This window comes from Gossypium arboreum, chromosome 11 (assembly GCF_025698485.1).
Source record: "Gossypium arboreum isolate Shixiya-1 chromosome 11, ASM2569848v2, whole genome shotgun sequence".
NCBI classification, from domain to species: Eukaryota; Viridiplantae; Streptophyta; class Magnoliopsida; order Malvales; family Malvaceae; genus Gossypium; species Gossypium arboreum.
The window spans coordinates 64,114,347-64,141,658 of record NC_069080.1 but is presented as its reverse complement, the minus strand read 5'-3'; positions in this window follow the sequence as shown (position 1 = coordinate 64,141,658).

Genomic DNA, 27,312 nt, shown 5'->3' with positions numbered 1-27,312 from the left:
AAATCATAATCCAAATTCCATTACTCAAAAACTTACCTCGGATGTTGTCGAACGATTTCGATGGCTATTCGACCACTTTTTCCTTCCCTTTATCGGATTTAGTTCCCTTTGCTCTTGAGCTTAAATTGACAAATAAATTGATTTAATCATTTGAGTATCAAAAGAGGAACTCAAGGTACTTAGCCCATATATATTCATTAGACATTAAAGTCGGATATATACGAAATCATGAATCTAACTCAACACGATAGTCCACACTCTCTTTTAGCCGATTATCTAAGCCAAGAATAGGCATCAATATGCTTGCCTCTAACCGAATGCATGCACACCAATCCACCTCATGTGGCGAATATGCATGTCCATGTTGAGGCCAATTATATATAATACCACACATAAATGGCATACATTTTACTAACTAACGATTACATATTGTAACTCAATACGCATCAATCATTTACTTCATAACGGAAACATCATCATATGTAAATATATACCTTGAGATAGTATATATGTCATACCAATACATCATGTGCAAACATATATATATATATATATGTGCAAGAGCGAATCACAAGTTGATTATAACCAAATATAAACATATATCCAAAACACAAATCTTACCTATCATGCAATAAGCATAAATCATGCTTATGGATATACCATGGCCGATACTTCCAACAACACCAAATAAAATATACTTCATGGATCTAAGGTAGACCCAAGAAAGGAACTCATAATCATCAAGATTTAGCATGAAACACAACCATCACCCTTATTAATCTCCATAGTCGAAAACCTTACTTATTCCAAAATCACAATTTCAACATGGGTTACCAACAATAACTTGATATCTCACTCAAAATCAACTAGGATTTCAAGAACTAGTATCAACTTCCTTACCTTAATATCGACATAAGATGACCGATTGCTTCACTCCTTTCTTCCCCCTCTCAAATCAGCCAAGAAGAACCAAAGAACACAACTTGTTTTCTTTCTTCCTTAGAATTTTCAGCCAAAAGAAGTGAAAAATGATGGACACTTTTTTTTTCTTCTTTCCCTCAACTCACGGCAATGGGGGGGGCAACACTCACACCATTCTTTTTTTTTTCCCATTTCTTTATTACCCATACTCCTTATTTTATTTTTCCTAACATACACCATTGTCACAACATGTTTTATGACATGTTTTGCCCATCACCCTTTGTCATGGCTGGCCACTAGCAATTAAAAAGGGGGAAGTTGACATGCAAGTCCACCCCTTTAATTACATGCACTAATAGATCCTTATAGATTTACCTATCACATTTCAAAAGTGTCACACATAAGTCCTATCGACTAATTTCACATGCAATTTACTAAATCGAAGCTTAAAACATTCACACATTCATAATCACATATTTTAGACAATAGATATCATATTCAAATAATTTGGTGACTCGGTTTAGCAGTCCCGAAACCGCTTTTCGACTAGGGCCACTTTAGGGCTGTCACAAAGCCCTACTCAAAACTCTGAATCTGAAGTCGACTCACACTGAGCACATTTTGCTTGCAATTCATTATCAAATTTTTGAACCTCATAAATCTACTGTAGAAATAACGGTCTCGCTTTCAACTCGGCTACTATTGAATCATCGTTAGACAAAGGTAATTGTGTGTTCAAAGCACATAAAGCAAATAAGGACTTTTGACTCAAAGTATCAGCAACTACGTTTGCTTTTTCCGGATGATAGTCAATCACTAATTCAAAGTCCTTTGGCAATTTTAACCATCTCCGTTGTCACAAATTCAAATCTTTTTGAGTCATCAGATATTTCAAGTTTTTTTGGTCATTATAAATATGACATTTCTCACCAAACAAGTAATGACGCCAAATTTTCAATGCAAACACTATCGTGGCTAACTCTAAATCGTGCGTCAGATAATTCTTTTCGTGCAACTTCAACTGTCTCGAGGAATAAGCTACAACTTTTCCTTCCTGCATCAAAACAAAACCCAGGCCATGTAATGATGCATCACTAAAAATTACGAATTCTTTACTCGACTCAGGCTGAACTTGTAACAACCCGTTTTTAGGTCAAATCGAAACAGTGGTTTCGAGACCATAAATTCTAAGTCAAAATATTTATTTTAGTATATTAATATAGTTTATAGCATGATAGAATGACAGTATAAAAATTTTGTTAAGAAATTTTACCATTTAAATGTTTAATTCAATAAAAAGGATTAAATCGCGTAACGCATAAAAGTTGAATACTACTGTTTAAAGGCATTAAATTGATATGGTTTATTAATATGAGAGTCCTTGCATGTCAATTAGACCCTAAATGATATAGTGGAAGTTGTTGGCTTGGTATTTTTGAAATTATTAAAATTCATTAAGGTTATTTTGGTAAAATGTTAATTATGTTATATTAAATAAAACAAAACCAAAATCATATTATTTCCTTCATCTTCATTGTTGATTTTGAGAAACAAAATAGGGGTTCTGAAGCTTCCATAGTTTCGATACATTCTTAGCTAGATTAAGGTATGGTTTTGACTCGATTTTTAATGATTTCTACGTTTTTGAGTTCGTTGCAACTTAATCTAGCTAACCTGTACCTTTGTTTTTAAAACTATTAAAGATTTTGAGATATGCCATTGTTGAATATTTAGGTATTTTGAAGTTTCTTGTTAGATTATTGATGCTTTTTAATAGATATACAAGTTTTATAAAGTGATTTTTTTGAGAAAAATGAGAATTAGGGATTAAATTGTAAAAGATAGAAATGTTGTGGTTGGAAATGTGAATAAAATGAAAATATGGGCTGCTCTGAGGTTATATGAAATTCGGCTATACAAGGGTTAAGGGTAAATTGCATAAATTTGTCATTTTGTGTATAAAGGACTAAATTGCAAAGTAGTCAAAAGTATAGGGGCAAATGTGTAATTTGCCAAATATGTGTGAATTGAATTAAATGATTACTAAAAATGTTGAATTTGTTAATATATAGACCAAGATAAGCAGAGTTCAGGTTTAGATCAAGGAAAAGAAAAGATTAACTAGTAGCAATTAGTTGATATCCGAGCAACTCGAGGTAAGTTCGTATAATTAGAATCTAACTTTAAATTAATTGTATGTATTTGAAATGAATGTATATAGATTGAATATATGTGATTAATGGAAAATAGGATGCCTAAAATAATGCTTACCGTGAAATACGAATCCCATTTGAACCTTAGAAAGTCGTAGGATACAAGTGACATGTCACTAGGGTTACCATTTGGTCAAGCTCCTGTATTTGTTGTGGACTCACGATAGTGCATATGAGCTTACTGTTTTAGCTCTTCGGGGCTTACCATTTTTGTTTCAGCTCTATAGAGCTTACCGTTCAGCTCTTCAGAGCTTACCGTTTATCAGCTCAGAAGGAGCTTACCGATCATGGCTCGAAAGAGCAAAAATGATTGTAACACCCCAAACCCGGCCTGGACATTATGGCAGAATTTGGCAATGTCACATCAAAGTGTTTTTTGTAAAGCATAATATCATTTGAAAAGCCCAATCTTTATTAAGCCTCATTGATCTAAAATGATATTAATTTCAAAATCTCATTTGTAGCAGAAGCTTTTTAAAACAGTTGCATACTAGCGTTTACTTGTAAAACATTGTTTTCTTGTGGTGGCTCTTAAAACCGTTTAAGTATTCATGGTATTTTTTAAAACATTTGTCTTTTTGAAAACACGCGTGTTTTTCCTACTACTGGCAGTATTAAAGTAAAACAAATATAAGTTTCCCAAAAATTAAAAATAAAAATAGAGAGAGGCCTTATTACATAAAAATGCCCAAATTAAACTACTTATAATTTAAAAGATAAATTCAAAAGAGTGAGCTATTGTGTGGCCACCTTCGAGTCCCTCACAGCACCGATCCACCTAAGGATTACCTGCGCAGATAAACAGAAGGGTGAGTTTATAAAAACTCAGTGTGTAATCCCATATAAGCAAACAATCAGAGTAAACACAATTTGGGCCTAAGCCCTTTCAGTTTTAGTTAGGGCCTTAGCCCATTTCGGAATTAGAAATAGTGTAGGCCTGAGCCCATTTCAGTAATAGTACCAGTGGGGCCTAAGCCATTACAGAATCAATACAGTATGCAATCAAAAAATCCTACCCAATCCAGCCTCTACACACCATCTCCGTACCAAACTTACACACCATGTGGTGATGAAATCGACCCACCTATCCCTACACACCAAGTAGCACTGGTTGCGGCACTAAAACAATATTTGTAGCAAAGTTGCCAATAATAGGCTTATAGCGTTCTAGTACACTTCCTCCTATATCATATATCCCAGCCCATGCAATGCAACATAATATAAATTTATATATAGTAAAAATGGCATGCTCAAACAGTCATACATCACATAGGGATATATTAATCATTTACAAAAAAAAAAGTAAGGGTCCGGGTACACTTACCGGCCCAACAGTAGGTCCATAGTCGTCTTGGGTGACCTGTGCAACCTTAACAATCAATCGGTGATAATGGGCCCAAATCCAATATTATGGGCCCATGTGGGCCCATACGCTCGTACGGCCCACATAACCCAGAAATGGCCTTAGCCATGTAAATTACATAGCCTGGCTCAATAATCTCGACACGTCCGTGTGGTTTACTCGTGTGGGGCCCACACGGCCCATTTCGACCCAACGTAGCCCAAAACTACCTAAGCCCTTAAACTCGCTCATGGTGGCCTCTTCTGTCAAACGTGTAACACCCCTTACCCTACCCTAGACCGGGACAAGGTACGAGGCATTACCAGACATATACTCGGACACTTTCAGAAAATACGGGTTATAAAATTTCATTTTAATTTAAAACAAAACAAGTAATGTCCTAGTGTCCCTATTGTGGGCCTACGGGACCCAAAACATGTATTAAGAATGGTCTGGGACTAAACCGAGAGCTTAAGAAAATCTTAGGAAAATTTCTAGGTTTAAGCCTCTCACGCCCGTGTGGAGGCAATGCACACGCCCGTGTCACTTAGTCGTGTGAAATTAATTGAATTTCTTTTCCATTTCAAACTTATAGGGGTTTTCGAGCACACGTCCGTGTCCTTAGCTCGTGTCCCTCACATGGCCTGGACATGCCCGTGTGGTCGCCTGTGTCCAAAAACTCAGACATTCTATGTATGACATCATCATTCATTTTGAGGCACACGCCTGTATGCTAAGCCGTGCCCTGCACACGGTTGGGACACATGACTATGCCTCGCCCGTGTGTTTATTACTATGCAAATTGACCTAAACTTTTAGGTGCAAGGGACATACGGCTAGGCAACACGCCCATGGGGGCTGACCATGTGTCATGGACAACCTAGACACATGCCCGAGTGTCTACCCGTGTGGACCTTTTTGGGGCTATTTTCCAAGCCTTTGGTCACCCTCTAATTAAAGATTTCAAGGGTTTTTAACATGGACTAATTATACTCTTAAGCAACCTTAGCATAACTCATTGCACTTTAACCTCATCTCATCGGTTTAATACATGCTAAATTATCCTTTTTGTATTAAAGATTACCATACCATCAAACACATTTAGACTTGGCTCATTTTATAACTCATTGCCAATTATGACCTAGCCATCTCCAAGTGGTTTGGCCACATTCCACTTGTCTATTCATGATATGCTACATTTAACCATCTAATGAACATTTAAACACCAACATGCACAATTAGTAGGTTACAACCTACATCAAATTGAGCCATGTCTTATGGCCATATACAAAATGAATAGGTATATCATTTAGGCCCTTACATTGGCTAGCCAAATGACACATATAACAAAATAACCAAAAATCCTATACATGCCATTAAACAAAATGTAAGTATCTATATACCTAAGCAGGACAAGTCGATAGTGTGTTGATTCTCCAACCGTCTTCTAATCTTCACGAGTCCTCGAGCTCTATAAGACAGGGAAAGGAGAAGGAGGTAAGCATTTATATGCTTAGTAAGTCTGAATAACTGGAAAGTACACTTACTGGTTAATTAGCATACAACCATATTTAGGCAATAATTCCAACAAGTGTGAAATAGTTTCCTTATCACATACACTCAATCATCAAATTAGTCTCATAACAATACATCATGTCATTAGTCTTAGATGAGCTCATCAATTCAATATTCTCATTCTTTATTTTAGCATGTTAATTCTTGTTGAATTTCTAGAAAATCTCAATGGATTACCATTTACTGTCAAATCATACAAGTGATCATCTCAAGTATGTACTCCTGTGAACCTTACATCTTATGGCGGGATTACCAGTCCAGGCTAAATCCCCCGTAGTAATAACTCATAGAGCAATGTCAAGATTACCAGTCCAGGCTAAATCCCTTTTTAACGACAATACTCTCAAAAGCTTGGATCTAAATTGCCAGTCCAGGCTAAATTTAGTCCTCAATCAGATTACCCATTCAGGATAAATCCTTAATACACCATATTCTTCAGGAGGCTCAATCACTCAAGGAACACCCGTCCAGGCTAGATCCTTTCTATTTTGAGATAATCGGATTACCCATCTGGGCTAAATCCTTTTCTGCAACGCATGCAAGATCTCGTATCATGCAAGCCATAATTTATCCATCGAATTTTCCCTTTCTATTTCAATTGGGACATTTATCATCTTTCGTTTACACAAGCCCATTTCATGAATTATCATGCAATGAATATCTAAATTCTCATACATTCAAGAACATGCATGTTTAAGTATATTAAAATTTTAGTTCGGGTTATACGATCTTACCCAGTAATTGCTTAAGTTTCATGTCTTGATTATTCCGAAACCTTTCGTTTTCCACGGTCGACCTCTGAATTTTTTTCCTTAGGGTCTATATTAATAAAATTAGATTATTAATACATCACATTATTCGTTTTAGGTCTAAAACTCACCCTCGGGCAAAATGAACATTTTGCCCCTAACCTTTCACAATATTTACAATTTAGCACTAAGGCTCGTATAATGAAATGCATGTAATTTCTTGGCTAGCCAAGCCTAGCCGAATATTATACACACTTATAGGAGTCCATGTTTTCCCTTCATTCTATATTTTCCTACCCATTTCCACAACTTTTACAATTTAGTCCTTTAAGCCATTTCCATGAAAAACCACTTAGTAAAAGTTGTTTACCATCCTTCAAACTCTCATGTCCCTCCATAAATCATCAAAACACAAACATCTCATGCATGGGTAAATTTTCGAGCATGAACACTAGCTCGAAATATGGGTAGAAATAGAGAGAGTATGTTACAAGGATCTAAAAAATATGAAGAATGTTAAAAATGAGGCTAGGGAGCACTTACTATTGAGCTTGAAATGTTGAAAACCCTAGCTATGGAGAGCATTCATATTTCAGCAACATAGAGAAGATGAATGACATGATTTTGGCTTATTTTTCCCTTTTTATTCTTTAATTAACCAAATGACCAAAATGCCCTTCATTACTAAACTTCCAAAATTTTCCATGCATGCCCATTTTTGTCCAAAAACTTAGAAATTGGGAAAATTACTCTTTAAAGACCTCTAATTAATAATTGATAGCAATTTCATACTAATTGCTTCTAAAACCCAAGTTTTCCAATTTATTCAATTTGGTCTTTAATTACCAATTGGACACCTTACACATAGAATTTCTTCATGAAACTTTAACACATGCTTATTTTCATATCCTAGACCTCATAATGATTATAAAATAATTATTTTAACATTGGATTTGTAGTCTTAAAACCATTATTCTGACTAGGCCCTAATTTCAAAAGTTACAAAATGCCCACGTTTTATGCGTTCGAACCACTACACGAGTGAGCGCACACTCGTGTAGCGTCAACAGACATGTTTTTTGACTTTTTTCGATTAACAGTTATCGTAGTGTGATTACACACCTAATTGCGAAGAGTGCTAAAAGTCCACGAGTGCCACAGTGTACATTACATGACAAACAATCAATCTTTTAAACACTAGGGTTAAACACCCTTTTAATAACACTTAATATCAACACGGTGATTATTACCTGCCTTGATTGAGAAAAGCATTTCACCCCACTTATCCCACTGACCAAGATTAACTTCAAGATCCTTGGCCAAGATCTGCATTGAAACCTAATCTGTTAACTAGAACCCTAAACGTAAACAACTTGAACCCAGTACGCAACTTACCGAAATGAAGAACTAAAAGTGGAGGGTAGCAGAAATCGGCTTACACAAAGTACACCCTTAACTGAGGCACAAGATGGCACAATCATCATTGACAGCAACCGGTAGAGAAAAAGTAAATGTTAGAGGGGAAAGCTATTAACAAAGAACAAAGAGAACAAGCAACTGCACTTACACTTGCAATAGAATGTTCGGCTAACCCCATAAAGTGAAAAGATAATAAAGCTGAAAGTAAGAAGTAAAGAAAAGAAAAGTTAAGAGCACTTACCCAAAAACTAAAACTAGAGAGAGATGGAGAGAAATGATGAGGAATTCAGCCAAGAAGAAGGTGAAAAGGAAAGAAATATTAAGAGGAAGAAGGAAGAGAGAATCGACCAAAGTATACTAAATAAAAGAGGAAAGTAATAATCTCAAGAAAATTGGGAGAAGGGGATATAAGGCATTCGGCCAAAAGGGGTAGGAGAAAGACTAAAGAAGAAGAAAGGCAAGGGACCTCCAAATGTTAACCTGAAACAAACCAAAACAAGGCCAATAACCCTTGCACTAGATGGTCTTCAACAAACAGAAAGAATAAAAATAAAAGAAGTGAAAAAAACGAATCAAAGAGTAAAACACCCAAAACCTATCCTGAAACTCCCTAAAATTGAACTCACAAGTGCCTACATTCCTCATTCGACTCCAACACTCTCTCTACTTCCCATCCCATTGATTTTCTCTTAAATTCCCTCCTGTCCACCAATTCAAACAATTGTAATCTGCCATAATCCACTCATTAGATTCGGCTAACAAAAAATCTATTCAAACTTTTAGTGTTTCGGTCAAACACAACCTCCTTCCTTGGCGCTCAGTAAAAAAGATGTGATCCCCAATTACACCAGCAGGGAATCGAACCTCAGATCCCTTGCACACACACCACTTACCACTAAACTAGTAGGCTTTTACGACAAGAAATAATCACATTTATTTAAGAAGCCAACTGACGAGAGATAGGGTTTTAATCAAGTAAAATCAAAATTTTGCAAAAGCCAAGGCTTGACAAGACTTCTCAGACAGTTCCTAGAGCACTTAACCACTGAAGTAGATACACAGTTATGTCACTTTCTTGCACGGCTAAACATTTATGTGCAGTCTCCTAACTGCACCCACTCAAGACTTAAAACTTCTAGGCCCAAATTTTGGGGCGTTACAACTCACCCATCCTTAAAGAAATTTCGTCCCCGAAATATCCAACTATAAGAACAGTTGCATATACTCCTGCTGCGCAATCTATTTCCAAAACACTACCACATTTAACCTAAGTGTTAGCACAATCCAAATTCACTTGATGCTTAACCAACCGGTCCATGCCTTGTATTAGGTCGAATTCTCCAAAAGGGAGTTCCATCAAATTTGCCAAGAAGATAACTCATTGGTCCTCCAAAGATAAATTTCCCTTAAGTGGACTCAGCATCCTCGCTCGTGGTGCTTTCAACCATTAAACCCAAGGTCTTCGGTACGGTAGATTTTATATATAGGAATACATAGATCCAACATCAATCAATGTAGTATAAGGTACATCATGGATAAAGAATGTTCCCGTATCCACATTTGGAGCATCTCCATCCTCTCAGCAACGTGCAACATATACTAGTGATGGCTGTCTTACCTCGATATAACCAGCACTTTTTCCTTCTACTCCCCGACCACAGCCCATACCATTTCTACCCCTGGCCTGACCACGGCCTCTCGACGGCTGCAGAACACCTCTCGACGGCTAAACAGTATTTGTATCAGTAGCTTGCATCTGATCGGGCCTCCGTGGACAATTTCCGATACAGTGCTCTAAGGATCCGTGCCACAAACATGCCCCAATCCTTCTTCAGCACTCGCCTTGATAGCGCCTCCCACAATCTGCACAGGGCTTCGATCCAGTAATAGCAATAGGGGCCTCAACTATGACCGGCCCATCAACTCTGGACTTTTTCTCAGGTCTCAGAGATGGACTTGAGGGCTCCGAATCCTTCTTGTTCTACCCCTTTCCTTTTCACAGTACTAGCACTCAACACGCTTCACATCCTCGGCGATATTTGCCTTATCCACTAAAGCAGCAAAATCTCACTCCCTCTGTGGAGCTATCAAAACTCATAGACTATCTTTAAGACCGTCTTCGAAACAAACGCAGCGCTCATATTCAGTTGCGACCATCCCACGTGTATAGCGGCTAAGTTGAAAAAATTTAGCCTTGTATTCAGCTACAGATTTGTCCCCCTGAGTCAAATTCAAAAACTCTCTCCTTCGAGCATCTACATAACTAGTACCCATATATTTTCCTTGGAATGGAGTCTTGAAGAATTCCCAGGTCAACCGCTGGGGTTGGGTACCCTCTTTAACTGTAACCTACCATTGATAGGCTTCATCTCGTAGCAATGACATTGCACCTTTTAGTTTCTGCTCGGAGGTGCAATCAAGGTCATCTATGATCCTCTCTGTGGCCTCGATCCAATATTCAGCCACATTAGGGGCCACGCCAACAATACCCCTGAATATCTCAGCCCCATTAGGACTAAGTCATTCTGTCACCGACCCACAGCCCACAGTACTAGTATTAGGCCCAACAACCCTTTCTAAAATTTGCAACATAGCTTGGGATAGTGCATCGTCCCCAGCTACACGATCGTGTGACCCAGTCTCAGTTATAGGTGAAACCAGTGCCTCCCTAGCTTCATTGTTAGGCATATGGCCAGTTTCTGAAGACCCGGCCCGAGCACCTCTACGGCCTCTGCCGCGACCTCTATACCCTTTCCATGAGTACCTCTGGTGCTCATTACTTAGTTACTCTTTCTTTGATTTAATATTTTTATGCATCATCTTATAGGTCCGGTGTTAATTAACAAATATTTTATGAAAAACAGTATCAGTTGTTCGGAGTTTTGTTTTCATAGATTGTGGTTTTACTATGGTTTTAGTTTACCCTAAACAGAATATTTTAGTAACTCTACTACCTACAGTAGTCTCAGTATTTCAATTTAAACAGATAGAAATTTTAGAGAACTTACAGAATCGACGCCAGAGACTGGTGTACCACACATTTAGTAAAACATTTCCAAGTATTTCGAATCATCTAAATCAATCCTTTTTCAAAATCTCAATTTTAAAAGGAACCCAAATTCACAGTCGAGTTTTGCAACCTGGCTTTGATACCAATAAATGTAACACCCCAAACTCGACCTGGGCATTATGGTCGAATCTAGCGATGTCACATCAAAGTGTTTTTCGTAAAGCATAATAACGTTTGAAAAGCCTAATCTTTATTAAGCCTCTTTGATCTAAACGATATTAATTTCAAATTTTCATTTGTAGCGGAAACTTTTTAAAACAATAGCGTTTACTTGAAAAACATTGTATTCTTGTTGTGGCTCTTAAAACTGTTTACGTATTCGTGGTATTTTTGAAACTATTTGTCTTTTTAAAAACCCGTGAGTTTTTCCTACTGCTGGCAATATTAAAGCAAAACAAATATAGGTTTCCCCCAAACTAAAAATAAAAATAGAGAGAGGCCTTATTAAATAAAAACACCCAAATTAAACTACTTATAATTTAAAAGATATATCCGAAAGCAAGAGCTGTTGTATGGCCACCTTCGAGTCCCTCGCAGCACTAATCCACCTAAGGATTACCTGCGCAGATAAATAGAAGGGTGAGTTTACGAAAACTCAGTGTGTAATCCCATATAAGAAAACAATCAGAGTAAACACAATTTGAGCCTAAGCCCTTTCAGTTTCAGTTAGTGCCTTAGCCCATTTAAGAATCAGAAACAGTATGGGCCTGAGCCTATTTTAGTCACAGTATCAGTAGGGCCTAAACCCATAATAGAATCAGTACAGTATGCAATCAGAAAATCCTACCTAATCCAGCCTCTACACACTATCTCCGTACCAACCCTACACACCATGTGGGGATAAAATTGACCCACCCAGCCCTACACACCAAGTAACACCGGTTGCGGCACTAAAACATTATTTGCAGCAGAGTTGCCAGCAATAGGCTTATAGCCTTCCAGTACGCTTCCTCCAATATCATACATCCCACCCTATGCAATGCAACATAATATAATTCTATATACAGTAAAAATGGCATGCTCAAACAATCAGACATCACATAGGGGTATATCAGTTATTTATAAAAAAAATAAGGGTCAGGGTACACTTGGGGGCCCAACAGTAGGTCCACAGTTGTCTTGGGTGACTCGTGCAACCTAAATAGTCAATCTGTGATAATGGGCCCAAAGCACATATTACGGGCCCATATGGACCCACACGCTCGTATGGCCCACATAGCCCGGTAATGGCCTTAGCCGTGTGAATTACATAGCCTGGCCCAATAATCTCCACACGTTCATATGGTTTACTCGTGAGGGGCCCATGATCCAGTGGGGCCCACACGGCCCATTTTGGCCCAACATGGCCCAAAACGACCTAAACCCATGAACTCGCTCATGGTGGCCTCTTCTGTTAAACACCCACATTTTATGCGTTTGAACCACCACATGAGCGAGCGCACACTCGTGTAACGTCAACAGACATGTTTTTCGGCTTTTGCCGATTAACAGTTATCGTAGTGTGATTACACACCTGATTACGAATAGTGCTAAAAGTCCACATGCGCCACAGCCTACATTCATACATGACAAACAATCAATCTTTTAAACACTAGGGTTTAACACCATCTTAATAACACTTACTCCCAACACGGTGATTACTACCTGCCTTGATTGACAAAAGCGTTTCATCCCACTTATCCCACTGACCAAGATTAACTTTAAGACCCTTGGCCAAGATCTGCATTGAAACCTAATCTGTTAACTAGAACCCTAAATGTAAACAACTTGAACCCAGTATGCAAGTTACCGAAATGAAGAACTAAAAGTGGATGGTAGTAGAAATCGGCTTACACAAAGTACACCCTAAATCGGGGCACAAGATGGTGTAATCACCCCTGATAGCAACTGGTAGAGAAAACGCAAATGTTAGAGGGGAAAGCTATTGACAAAGAACAAAGAGAACAAGCAAATGCACTTACACCCGTAATGGAAAGTTCGACTAACCCCATAAAGTGAAAAGAGAAGAATGCCAAAAGCAAGAAGTAAAGAAAAGAGAAGTCAAGAGCACTTACCCAAAAACTAAAACTACAGAGAGATGGAGAGAAATGATGAGGTATTCGACCTAAGAATAAGGTGAAAGGAAAAGAAATATTGAGAGGAAGAAGGAACAGAGAATCGGCAAAAGTATACTAAACAAAAGAGGGAAGTAATAATCTCAAGAAAATTGGGAGAAGGGGATAGAAGGCATTTGACCAAAAGAGGTAGGAGAAAGACTAAAGAAGAAGAAATGCAAGGGACCTGCAAATGCTAACCCGAAATGAACCAAAACACATCCAATAACCCTTGCACTAGATGGTCTTCAACAAACAGAGAAGAATAAGAATAAAAATAAAAGAAGTGACAAAAATGAATCAATGACCAAAACACCCAAAACCAATCTTGAAACTCCACAAAACTGAACTCACAAGTGCCTACATTCCCCATTCAGCTCCAACACTCTCTCTACTTCCCATCCCCTTAATTTTCTCCTAAATTCCGTCTTGTCCACCAATTCAAACAATCAAAAACTGCCATAATCCTCTCCTCAGATTCTGCTAACAAAAAATATGTTCAAACTCTTGGTGTTTTGGTCAAACACAAACTCCTCCCTTGGCCCTTAGTAAAAAAGATGTGATCCCTAATTGCACCAGTAGGGATTCGAACATCAGATCCCTTGTACACTCCAAACGCCACTTACCACTAGATTAGCAGGCTTTTCAGACAATAAATAACGACATTTATTTAAGAAGCCTACTGACTAGGGACAGGGTTTTAATCAAGTAAAATCAAAATTTTGCAAAAGCTAAGGCTTGAACTCAAAACTTCTCAGATAGTTCCCAAAGCACTTAACCACTGAAGCAGATACACAGTTATACCACTTTCTTGCAAGACGAAACATTTATGTGCAGTCTCCTAACTGCACCCACTTAAGACTTAAAACTTCTGGGCCCAAAATTTAGGGCGTTACAATGATGATGAATTAACGGATTACCGATTTATACACTTAATGTGTATCACCCAAGTATCCTTTGATATTTCAGTTGGTCCAACGGGTGTAATACCGATATGAAATATGTAGATCATATGATATAAGAGCTATATGATTTACATGAATTACTTGGATATTATAATACATGGGATTCTTATATAATTATTAGTATTTGGTGTTATATGAATGTTACATGACTAACTTATGAATGGTGATGTGAATAGGCATTTTGAGCAAATGGGTTGGATTTTAATTTGCTATAATGCTTATTGTCATTCGGTAAGTATAATTCTATATTATACGTGCTTACTAAGCTTAATACTTACTATGTTTATTCTTTTATGTTTTATAGATTTGGAAGCTTACTTGATTTGGATAAAGTCAGAGATTACTATCACACTATCCAACTGACTTTTTGGTACTTTTAAAACTTATGGAAAATATGTAAATATGGCATGTATAAGCTATTTTATAGGTTGTAAAGTATGACCATCTTATGTTAATGTTATTGATGTGAATTTGGTATATGAACAAGCTATGTGATATAGTTTGAATTAGTAGTAATGGTTGTTTTGGTTGTATATATGTGATTCCATATGATGAGTTTTGGCTTATACAGGATGGAATGGATGATGAAAATGTTATTTTGATATGTGGTTTATACATGCTTGATTCATGAATGCAAAATTGGTATATTTGAATGATATCAAATGAGGTATGTGTGCATGAATATGTTGGTAATGACAAGATATAGATAGTTGATATGAATTGTTTGAAATTGGTTAGATTTTGTACATGAAATGGTTATAAAATGATTGCCAATTGGGCTGTGAATTGTGGTCATGAATGCTTATGATATTAGTGTGACAGTATGGCTTCGTAAATAGCCTATTTTTTCCCACAAGGGTAGGGACATGAGCGTGTGTCTCAACCGTGTTGTTCAAAGGCCATTTCGAAATGAGCCTGAGTAGGCTACACGGTCACACACACACGGGTGTGTAGCCAAGTCAATAGCCTCCCTAATTTTCACACAGCCTGGCACACGGGTGTGTCTTGTGGCCGTGTAGACAAGTCAGTATGTATACCCTGTTTTACCACGGCCTAAACACACAGGTGTGTTTAATGCCGTGGGAAGCACACGGCCTGTTCACACGGGCGTGCGATAGCTAAAATGTTGAAAATTTTCTAAGTTTCTAAAATTTTTATTATGTTACGATTTAGTCCCGAATGTATGATTAGAGTTTGATATGTTTGATTTAAGTACATAATGGATGTGAATGAATGTTATTGATTGAATTATGATGTTTCTGGATAAATAATTATTCTGAATTGAATTATAAGTTTGGTAATACCTCTTAACCTATTTCGGCAACGGTTCTAGGTTAGGGGTGTTACATTTTATTAGTATCAGAGTCACGATTTAGTCTATTCTATGACTTCCATAGTGCATAAGAGTCTAGTTATACATGCCATATATATATAACCTGTGACAGTGTGATAACTCCTGACATTTTAAATGTGTTTTCATATAGCAAATGGATCCAAATCGAGCGATAGCTGATGAAGTAGAGAGTAAGGCACCTACTCCCGCTCAAGGGACAGCTCCTTTCGAACCTAGACCTGTAACAGGTAGTCATGAAGAAGAGGCTAAAGAAGCCTTCTTCCAGATGATGAATGAATGGTTCTCTAAGTATGTCTGAACAAATTCAACTACTCAACAACCTCCACCCCCACCTGTTTCCCAACCAATACCTATAGCTCCTTAAGGTTTAGAATTTCTGCGACTAAACCGACCACTAATAGATAGAATCCAAAAATATGTGGCTCAAGAGTTCAAGGATACAATTGATGATGATCCTGAGAAAGTCGAGTTATGGTTTGAGAATACCATCCAAGTGTTTGATGAATTGTCATGTACACCGGATGATTGCGTAAAATGTGTTGTATCTCTACTAAGGGACATAGCGTATTAGTGGTGGAACACATTGGAGGCGGTAGTCCCCAAAGAACGAGTGACTTGGGAATTCTTTCAAATGAAATTTCGTAAGAAACACATAAGCCAACGATTTCTGGATAAAAAGCATAAAGAGTTTTTAGAGCTTAAATAGGGTCATAGGATCGTAATTGAATATGAGAGAGAATTTGTCCAGTTAAAAAAATTTGCTCAGGAGTGCATGGTTACCGAAGAGATGATGTGTAAATGGTTTGTAAATGGGTTGAATAAGGATATCAAACTCTTGGTCAGAATTCTAGACTTGAAAGGATTTTTTGTCTTGATTGATAGAGTGTGCAAAGTCGAAAAGCTTAGTAAAGAGAAAAGAAGAGCTGATTTTGAGGCTAGAGACTTCAGAAAGAGATCTGTGAGTAAATCATACCAGTCAATATCAAAGACATCCAGAGATTTTCATCCTCGTTCTACTACTTCTACAGGGATTTCGATTAGAGAGAGACATAAGACAATTTAACTCAAAACCTTAAACGACTTCTATTGCTAGTGCGGGTAATGTTAGGAATGTTGGACCTAAATGTAAACATTGCAATAGGAAACATTATGGTGATTGTAGACTTAAAAGTGGAGCATGCTTTAGATATGGATCTTTTGATCACTTTCTCCGGGATTGTCCAGAAAAATCTATGGCTGAAAGAGATCAACCAGTGAAAATTAGCAACATGTCTACTAGAGGGAGACCACCCCGAAATGCTAGGAATGCTAGTGGTAACCGAGGTGCTACTAGGGATACTACAGTGAGATTTGAGGCACGAACACCTGCCCAAGCGTATGCTATCCATGCAAGGGAGGAGGCATCATCGCCAGACATTATCACTAGTATTTTTTCTCTCTTTAACACTGAGATTGTTGTGTTGATTGATCCTGTATCAACTCATTCATATATCTACATGAATTTAGTGTTTAAAAAGAATTTACCTGTTGAGTCTATAGATTTTGTAATTAAGGTATCGAACCCCCTAGGTAAATTTGTTCTAGTTGATAAAATTTGTAGAAATTATCCTTTGATGACTCGGGTTACACTTTTCGGGCTAACTTGATACTTCTACCATTTGATGAGTTTGATGTGATTTTGGGTATGGATTGGCTGACTATGCATGATGCAGTTATGAATTGTAGAAGAAAGATTATCGAGTTGAAATGTCAGAACGGTGAAATTTTTTAAATTGAGTCTGATGATTCGAGTGAATTACCTACTGGGATATCGTCTTTGATGGCACAGAAATGTATGAAAAAAGGGTTTTGATCCATATCTTGCATATGTACCAGATATTAAGGTATAGGAATCAAAAATTGAATCTGTACCAGTAGTTTGCGAGTTTTCGGATGTATTTCTAGAAGAACTACCAGGATTACTGCCAATTAGAGTAGTTGAATTTGGTATTGAATTAATACCGGGAACAACACCTATATCGGTAACTCCGTATAAAATAGCACCGACAGAGTTGAAAGAGTTGAAAGCTCAGTTGCTAGAGTTAACAGACAAAGGTTTTGCTAGACCAAGTTTCTTACCCTGGGGTGCTCTAGTATTATTTGTGAAAAAGAAAGACCGGTCGATGAAAATGTGTATTGATTACAGACAGCTAAACAAAGTGACTATAAAGTACAAATGTCCTTTACCACGAATTGATGATTTTTTTGATCAGTTGAAAGGGGCTACAGTATTTTCAAAAATTGATCTGAGTTCGGGATATTATCAATTGCGAGTTAAAGAGTCTGATGAAAGAAAAAAACTTTCAAAATGAGATACGGACATTATGAATTTCTTGTTATGCCATTTGGTTTAACTAATGCTTTTGCTATTTTTATGGATTTGATTAATCGGATATTTAGACCGTATTTAGAAAGATTCATGGTTGTATTCATTGATGACATTTTGATCTATTCACGTGATGAGCCTGAACATACCGAGCATTTGAGAATTGTGTTACAAACTTTACGGGATAAGCAATTATTTGCAAAGTTCAGCAAATGTGAATTTCGGCTTCAAGAGGTTGGATTTTTGGGACATATAGTTTCAGCTGAAGGTATCCGAGTTGATCCAAGTAAGATTTCTGCTGTTGTTTACTGGAAACGTCCAAAAAATGAATCTAAGATCAAAAGTTTCCTGGGATTAGCGGGATATCACAAGAGATTTGTGAAAGGATTTTCGATGATTGCAGTATCAGTAACTCTATTGCTTTAAAAAGATGTGAAATTCGAATGGAATGAGAAGTGTCAATAGAGTTTTGAACAGTTGAAAGCATTGTTAACAGAAGCGCCAGTTTTAGTTCAACCTAAATCGGGTAAAGATTTTGTGATTTTCAGTGACATGTCGTTAAGAGGACTAGGTTGTGTATTGATGCAAGACGGAAAAGTTGTAGCTTATGCTTCCCGACAATTAAAACCATATGATTTCCGAGGTGTTGAAAGTAAGTATAATTATGATGATTTAAATGTTCAATATTAATTCGACATGGAAATGAGAAAGTATGTAAGTTTGTATGTAAATAATACATTATCTTTATTATGTTTTTGTATTTCAGCATATTTTATGTATTGTAGCTGATTTTTGAATCATAATTGACTATTGGAAGTATCGAATCAAGTATTACAAAGAGAGAGAAATCCAGTTGAACCTTGGAAAGATTGGATGATCTGAGATGGTATGTAGCTAGGTCACATGTATGGTCTTGAGTACACATCATGTGTACAAGAGAGCTACGAGACATTATGATGTAGCTAGGTCACATGGGTGATACTATGTGTACACCATGTAGACAAGAGAGCTACGGGATATATGTAGCTAGTTCGCATGCGTGGTTTTAGGTGAAGGACACCATGTAGACAAGAGAGCTACGAGATAAACTGGCTAGGTCACATGGGTGGTACTAAGTGTTCACCATGTGTACAAGAGAGCCAAAATTATGTGTACAATCGATCTAGGTCACATGAGTGGTGCTAAGTGAAGGCCACTATGTCTACAAGAGAGCTTCGATTTTAAAGGTGGGCTGTGTGCGATACCATCGCGTATCTATTATTATTCCGAAGTGTTCAACTGGGAAATTGATTAAATGAAATTGTGTATGACTTTGTGATGATAAGTGTAAGTATATATGTGTGTAACTTATGAGCAATATGCTCGATATGTGATTGGAAATTGGAAAGATTGTTATGGGAAAGTGATGAATACAATTGAAGTGTGAAAGATCAAAATTGACAATAAAAGCATTACAGGTAGTTGCGTTGATGTGCATCTAAAATTTATCACAAATAGTAGAAATTGAATCAGAGACTGAATGAGATATCAAATTAGAGCTTAATGAGTATATTTTCATATAACAAACACAGAGCAAGCAAAGGAATTCTATATTATGAGATATTTAAGTTTTTGAGAGATTGGTTTAGAATGACTATGTGATCCCCTATTTTGACTTGGAAAAATCATTAAAAATTGTAAGAAAATAATTAGGGGATATAATTTATATGATTGAAATCCTTAATGACTCTAGTTTCAAATTTAATAAACGAGAACATCCTTTGAATTTTGTACCAGGATAAAATTGATTTGTAGTGTAGAGTGGTCAGAACAGTTGAGCATTGAAATAGGGGTAACTTCAATGAATAAACAGTACTAATTTTCTAGACCAAAAATTTCTGAAAATTTTATGGTAAGAATATATTGAATATAGTTTCATGGAAAATTAATATTTTGTAATTTGGAGTTCTTTAGCTTCAGAAATAATTAATTTAGTTTCTGGTACTCTGCTAGATAGCTTATTTTGAACGTGTTTATGATTGTAATAGTGAAAGTATGTGTGTTTGTGATGGTAATGTTCCGGGAACATATTGTGACTTTGTTTAAAGTATGATAATGTGTTATTTATTAATATTTACATACTTACTTACTAAGCTATAATGCTTACTCCCTTCCTTTCTTTTTCCTATAGTGTCGCAGATGTTAGCTCGAGTTGGAGGTCGCTAGAGGTTAAATCACACTATCAAACTATTGATCGATATATAAAGGTTTTAAAGTATTTTAAGTCTTTGGCATGTATGGAGACTCATTCAATTATTATTAAGTTACTAGGAATTGGCTTAAAATACTGACCTATGTTATTTCAAGGTCTCTATTGTATAAAGTCATTTAATGTAGATAGTCTCGATTATGTTATTAATTAAATGATGCAATTTATGAATGTGCATGCTTGCCTATGTGTGTGGTTGAATTAAAGCATGATATGGGACTTGTAAGCTCTTTTTAAGGGACAGCTCGAATGTGTTTGAAAAAGTTTTAAATTAGAGTGAAAATATGAATCAATTTTTATACGATGATTAGTGATTAAGTCCGGTAATGCCTCGTACCCTGTTCCGGTGTCGAACACGGGTAAGGGGTGTTACAATAAAGATGGCACCATACGAATCTCTTTACGGTCGTAAATGTCGAACACCATTATACTGGACTGAATTAAGTGAGAAAAAGATTCATGGGGTTGAATTGGTCAGACAAACATAAGAAAAAGTAAAAGTGATTTGCGACAATTAAAAAGTTGCTTCAGATCGACGAAAATCATACGCGGATTTGAAACGTAAAGAAATAGAGTTTTAGGTCAGAGATCGTGTATTCTTGAAAGTGTCACCATGGAAGAAAATTCTCCGTTTTGGCCGTAAAGGAAAGTTAAGTCCGCAATTCATTGGGTCGTATGAAATTGTTTAAAGAATAGGGCCTATAGCATATCGACTATCATTACTGTCTAAACTTGAAAAGATACATAATGTTTTTCATGTTTTGATGCTACGTTGATATAGATCGGATCCGTCACAAGTGATTTCCCCCGTTGAAGTAGAGATACAGTTTGATTTGTTGTATAACGAAGAATCAATCAGAGTTCTAGCTCTTCGAGTCTTACCATTTCTGTTTCAGCTTTACGAAGCTTACCGTTAAGCTTTTCGGAGCTTACCGTTTATCAGCTCAGAAGGAGCTTACTGATCATGGCTTGAAAAAGCGGAAATGATGATGAATTGATGGATTACTGATTTATACACTTAATGTGTATCACCTGAGTTGTAACACTCTGAATTTGGGCCTAGAAGTTTTGGGCCTTGAGCATGGGAGCGGTTGAAGCCAGCTTATAATATTTTGTTGTGCGTGAAAATTTTGTTAATGAAGGCTTGTTTTAGTTGTTAAGTGTGCTGAGAAGTGTTGGAGAAGTCTTGGGTTCAAACCTGGACTCTAGCAAAAATTTTGGTTTAAGGTGAATCAACCGTGGGTGTAGTAGGTAGGCCTTAAGAATATTGTTGGAGAAATTGTGACACAAAAAGCCTTGTGGTTTAGTGGCAAGTAGCGTGTGGAGCATCTGAGGGAAGGCATGGGTTCGAATCCCATGGCAAGCAAAGAGCATTTATTTTGCTAACAGGAGGCGACAAGAGTTGGTGTTGAATTTGAACTCTGATGATGGTGGGATCCTACATCGGGAAGCTAACATAAGAGTGGACGCGAAGCTGACTTTAAAAATAGAGAACCATGAGGAGAGTAAAGGTACCTTTCTTGGCTGATCCCTTTCGTTGTATGGCGTGCTCGTTTGGGTTGGGCGTCGGCTAAGAGTGCTCGGAGCGTGGATTAACTCTAGTCTCCTATCAGGTGTGTATTTCTCACCACTCTAGCTGCAGGATCGCTACTTCGAGCTGCGATGGGCCAAAAGGGGCTATGTGGGCCCAATGGGCCTACAGGCCCAATTGGATATGTTGTTTGATTGTGTAGTAAATATTGGACTAGGCTAGGTGAATCTCATATTTGTGGCTAGATTTGGGCTAAAAGGGCCACACGAGCGTATGGGCCCATTTGGGTCGAGAATAGGCTTTAGGGCCATTCGTATTGTTATCCCTGTTTAGAATACTTTAGTTTACCAAATTACCAAAATACCCCTGGTTTGTAAAATTACTAGAATACCCTTGGTTTATAAAATCACCAAAATACCCCTGGTTTGTAAAATTACCAAAATATTCTTGGTTTAAAAAATTACCAAAATACCCCTAGTTTGTAAAATTACTAAATACCTTTTGTTTATAAAATTACCAAAATACCCCTGGTTTATAAAATTACCAAAATACCACTAGTTTGTAAAATTATCAAAATACCCCTAGTTTGTAAAATTACCAAAATATCCCTGATTTGTGAAATTACTGAAATACCCTCGACTTGTAAAATTATTGAAATACCCTCGACTTGTAAAATTACCAAAGTACCATTGATTTCCAGAATTACCGTTTTACCATTACCGAAATACCCTTGTAGGGTAGAAATACCGAAATACCTCTGTAGGGTAGAATTACCGGAATACCTATGTAGGGTAGAATTACCGGAATACCCTTGTAGGGTAGAATTACCGAAATACCCCTAAAGGGTAGATTTACTGAAATACCCCTGTAGGGTAGAATTACCGGAATACCCCTGTAGGGTAGAATTACTGGAATACCCCTGTAGGGTAGAATTACCGAAATACCCCTGTAGGGTAGAATTACCGAAATACCCCTGTATGGTAGAATTATCGGAATATCCCTATAGGGTAGAATTACCGAAATACCCCTGTAGGGTAGAATTATCGCAATACCCTGTAGGGTAGAATTATCGCAATACCTATGTAGGGTAGAATTACCGAAATACCTTTGTAGGGTAGAATTACTAAAATACCCCTATAGGGTGGAATTACCAAGATACCTTGTGGGGTAAAATTACCATTTTGCCCCTAAGGTGTTAAATGACTGTTTTGCCCTTGTGACCAAGTGACTAACTTGGGTATGCGGTTGATTTAATTTGATTGTGAATATATGTTGGTATATGAATGACTTGACTGTGATTGTTTGATTCAAATATGGGCATGACATTCTGCATACATGACATGTTACATGGGTTGGGATTTTGTACGGAGGAAGATCTGATCTGTCAGGATCGCATGGTTGCTTGACAGCTGTGGATCCACCGAAGGCTTAAGAGCCGTATATTCGTACTGATTTGATAAGGTCGCTAAGGTCCCCCAAGACGATTGTGGACCGATCAATGGCTGAATGTCGATCATATTTACCCGAGGCTGTGTGCCGACTATATTACCGTCGCTGATGGCTATGTGCCTAACATGATCTGACTACCGATGGCTTAAAGCCTTCGATTATGGCTTTGTGTCAACCTACATATGGCTCTGTGCCAACCTGATTATGGCTGTGTGCCAAACGTATTTGCCTAAGGCTATGTGCCAATATATGGTTATTGACGACTCTGTGTCGATCACATTTACCTAAGGCTGTGTGCCGATTATGTTACTCTAGTTGATGGCTATGTGCCTAACGTAATGCAGTTATCCATGGCTTTGTGCCACGTATTCTGTTAAGTGGCTTTGCCACATTATCTTTTTTTGGTGGCTATGCCACAAATATCTGTTCTGGTGGCTCTACCACAATATCTGTATCTGGTGACTCTATCACAATATCGATAAGCGAGTAGCAATCTTTGCAATTGTGGAGAGTAGGGTGGGTGGGTTGAGCTATTCCCACATAGAGTGTAGAGTGTGATGCAATGTGGAGTGTAGCGGTTGGTTATAAATTTGGATTGGGTTGGGATTGCATTCACATTCGATTTTTATTACATTACACGATCTTGATTACGATTCGTCACCTAATTCGATTCGATTATGATTCTAGTTACGATAATGTTTCTTATACGTAATGGGTTAAAGCTCATCGGTACTATCTGTTAAAATGGGCTAAGGCCCAATTGATCTTGAAATAAGTAAGTAGAAATTTGGGGCCAACTTTTAATTCTTTTATATGGTGACTATTCCTTTTATATAGTAGGGGATTTCATACTGAGTTTTCGTAAAGTCACCTCGTTTATTAACCTTTAAGGTAATTTTCAACCTTAGACGGATCAGGGATACGAGGGGCTCGGAGGAAGCCACACACACTGTTTATGTTATAATTTTGATTATTGTTTTTAAATGTTTTTATGTGGGTTGTAGTAAAGCCGTTGTAATTTTCTAGATTTCAAATTTGGAATTTTATTTATTGTTCTTATAATTGCTAGTATTAGAACACGGTTTTCCAAAACAACTACTGTTGTTCAAAACATCACGTAACCGCAATTGTTTTTAAATTAACCTTCCGCAACTACTAGGATTTTTTACAAAGTTGTTAAGAATGTTATTTAGCTGAAGTTTTCCAACAAGGTTTAAAAAGGGTACAAGTTTTTAATTATTAAGAAGGGTTTTTAATGGAAACATGGTTTCTAAAAAACACTTCAATGTGACACGCCAGATTCGAGCCAAACTTCCAAGCCAGGTTTGGGGTGTTACATTTAGTGGTATCAGAGCCTGGGTTGCAACAACTCGGCTGTGGATTGGGTTTTCAAAGGTTGAATTTCAGAAAATTATTTTCAACCACGTGGTCAGTTTGGAGTATTTCTTTTAAAAAGTGTGGCACACTGAGTTTCCGGCACCGAATCCGTAAGTCTTCTGAATACTTTTGTCTGTTTAGAAATTGAAATACTGTGGATATTTTAGATATTGGTCTGAATTTAAATTTGGTATTTATTTTATGTGGATGTGATGTTTGGATATAGAAATTGTATATATGCGTGATAAATATGTGGCTGCTTCTGTGAATAAGTGTTGTATGCATGAGATGTTTCAAGTTCTAGTTGAAGTGTGATAGTGATAGTAGGATCAGAGTACGCAGCGATAGCGTAGTGGGGTAGATGTTACACGACTATCGTGTTAGATGGAAATTTCGGGGACGAAATTTCTTTAAAGGAGGTAAAGTTGTAACACTCTGAATTTGGGCCTAGAAGTTTTGGGCCTTGAGCATGGGAGCGGTTGAAGGCAGCTTATAATATTCTGTTGTGCGTGAAAATTTTGTTAATGAAGGCTTGTTTTAGTGGTTAAGTGTGCTGAGAAGTGTTGGAGAAGTCTTGGGTTCAAACCTGGACTCTAGTAAAAATTTTGATTTAAGGTGAATCAACCCTGGGTGTAGTAGGTAGGCCTTAAGAATATTGTTGGAGAAATTGTGACACAAAAAGCCTTGTGGTTTAGTGGCAAGTCAGTGTGGAGCATCGAGGGAGGCATGGGTTGAATCCATGGCAAGCAAAGAGCATTTATTTTGCTAACAAGGCGGCTAGAGTTGGTATTGAATTTAAACTCGATGATGGAGGATCCCACATCGGAAGCTAACATAAGAGTGGATCTGTCGGCTTTAAATATAGAGAACCATGAGGAGAGTAAAGGTACCTTTCTTGGTGATCCCTTTCATTTGTATGGCGTGCTCGTTTGGGTTGGGCATCGGCTAAGAGTGCTCGGAGCGTGGATTAACTCTAGTCTCCTATCAAGTGTGTATTTCTTACTACTTTAGCTGTAGGATGGCTACTTCGGGCCGCGATGGGCCGAAAGGGGCTATGTGGGCCTAATGGGCCTATGGGCCCAATTGGATAAGTTGTTTGATTGTGTAGTAAATATTGGACTAGGCTAGGTGAATCTCATATCTGTGGCTAGATTTGGGCTAAAAGGGCCACACGAGCGTGTGGGCCCATTTGGGCCGAGAATAGGCTTTAGGGCCATTCGTATTGTTATCCCTGTTTAGAATACTTTAGTTTACCAAATTACCAAAATACCCCTAGTTTGTAAAATTACAAAAATACCCTTGGTTTATAAAATCACCAAAATACTCCTGGTTTGTAAAATTACCAAAATACCATTAGTTTACAAAATTACAAAAATACCCCTAGTTTGTAAAATTACTAAAATACCCTTTGTTTATAAAATTACTAAAATACCCCTGGTTTGTAAAATTACCAAAATACCCCTGGTTTGTAAAATTATGAAAATACCCCTAGTTTGAAAATTACCAAAATATCCCTAATTTGTGAAATTACTGAAATACCCTCGACCTGTAAAATTATTGAAATACCCTCGACTTGTAAAATTATCAAAGTACCCTTGATTTACAGAATTACCGTTTTACCATCGATTTACAAAATGACCGAAATACCCTTGTAGGGTAGAAATACCGGAATACCCCTGTAGGGTAGAATTACCGGAATAACCCTGTAGGGTAGAATTACCAGAATACCCCTGTAGGGTAGAATTACAGAAATACCCCTATAGGGTAGAATTATCGCAATACCCTTGTAAGGTAAAATTATCGCAATACCCATGTAGGGTAGAATTATTGAAATACCCCTGTATTGTAGAATTACTAAAATACCCCTATAGGGTGGAATTACTGAGATACCTTGTGGGGTAAAATTACCATTTTGCCCCTAAAGTGTTAAATGACTGTTTTGCCCTTGTGGCCAAGTGACTAGCTTGGACTGTGCGGTTGACGAATTTGATTGTGAATATATGTTGGTATATGAATGACTTGACTATGATTGTTTGATTCAAATATGGGCATGACATTCTGCATACATGACATGTTGCATGGGTTGGGATTTTGTACGGAGGAAGATCTGATCTGTCAGGATCGCATGGTTGCTTGAGGACTGTGGATCCACCGAAGGCTTAAGAGTCGTATATTCGTATTGATTTGATAAGGTCGCACGGGTCGCCCAAGACGACTGTGGACCGATCAATGGCTGAATGCCGATCATATTTACCCGAGGCTGTGTGTCGACTATATTACCGTCGCTGATGGCTATGTGCCTAACATGATACAGCTACCGATGGCTTAAAGCCTTCTGATTATGGCTTTGTGTCAACCTACATATGGCTTTGTGCCAACTTGATTATGGCTGTGTGCCAAACGTATTTGCCTAAGGCTATGTGCCAATATATGGTTATTGACGACTCTGTGTCAATCACATTTACCTAGGGCTGTGTGTCGGTTATGTTGCTCTAGTTGATGGCTATGTGCCTAACGTAATGCAGTTATCCATGGCTTTGTGCCACGCATTCTGTTAAGTGGCTTTGCCACATTATCTGTTTCTGGTGGCTATGCCACAAATATCTGTTCTGGTGGCTCTACCATAATATCTGTATCTGGT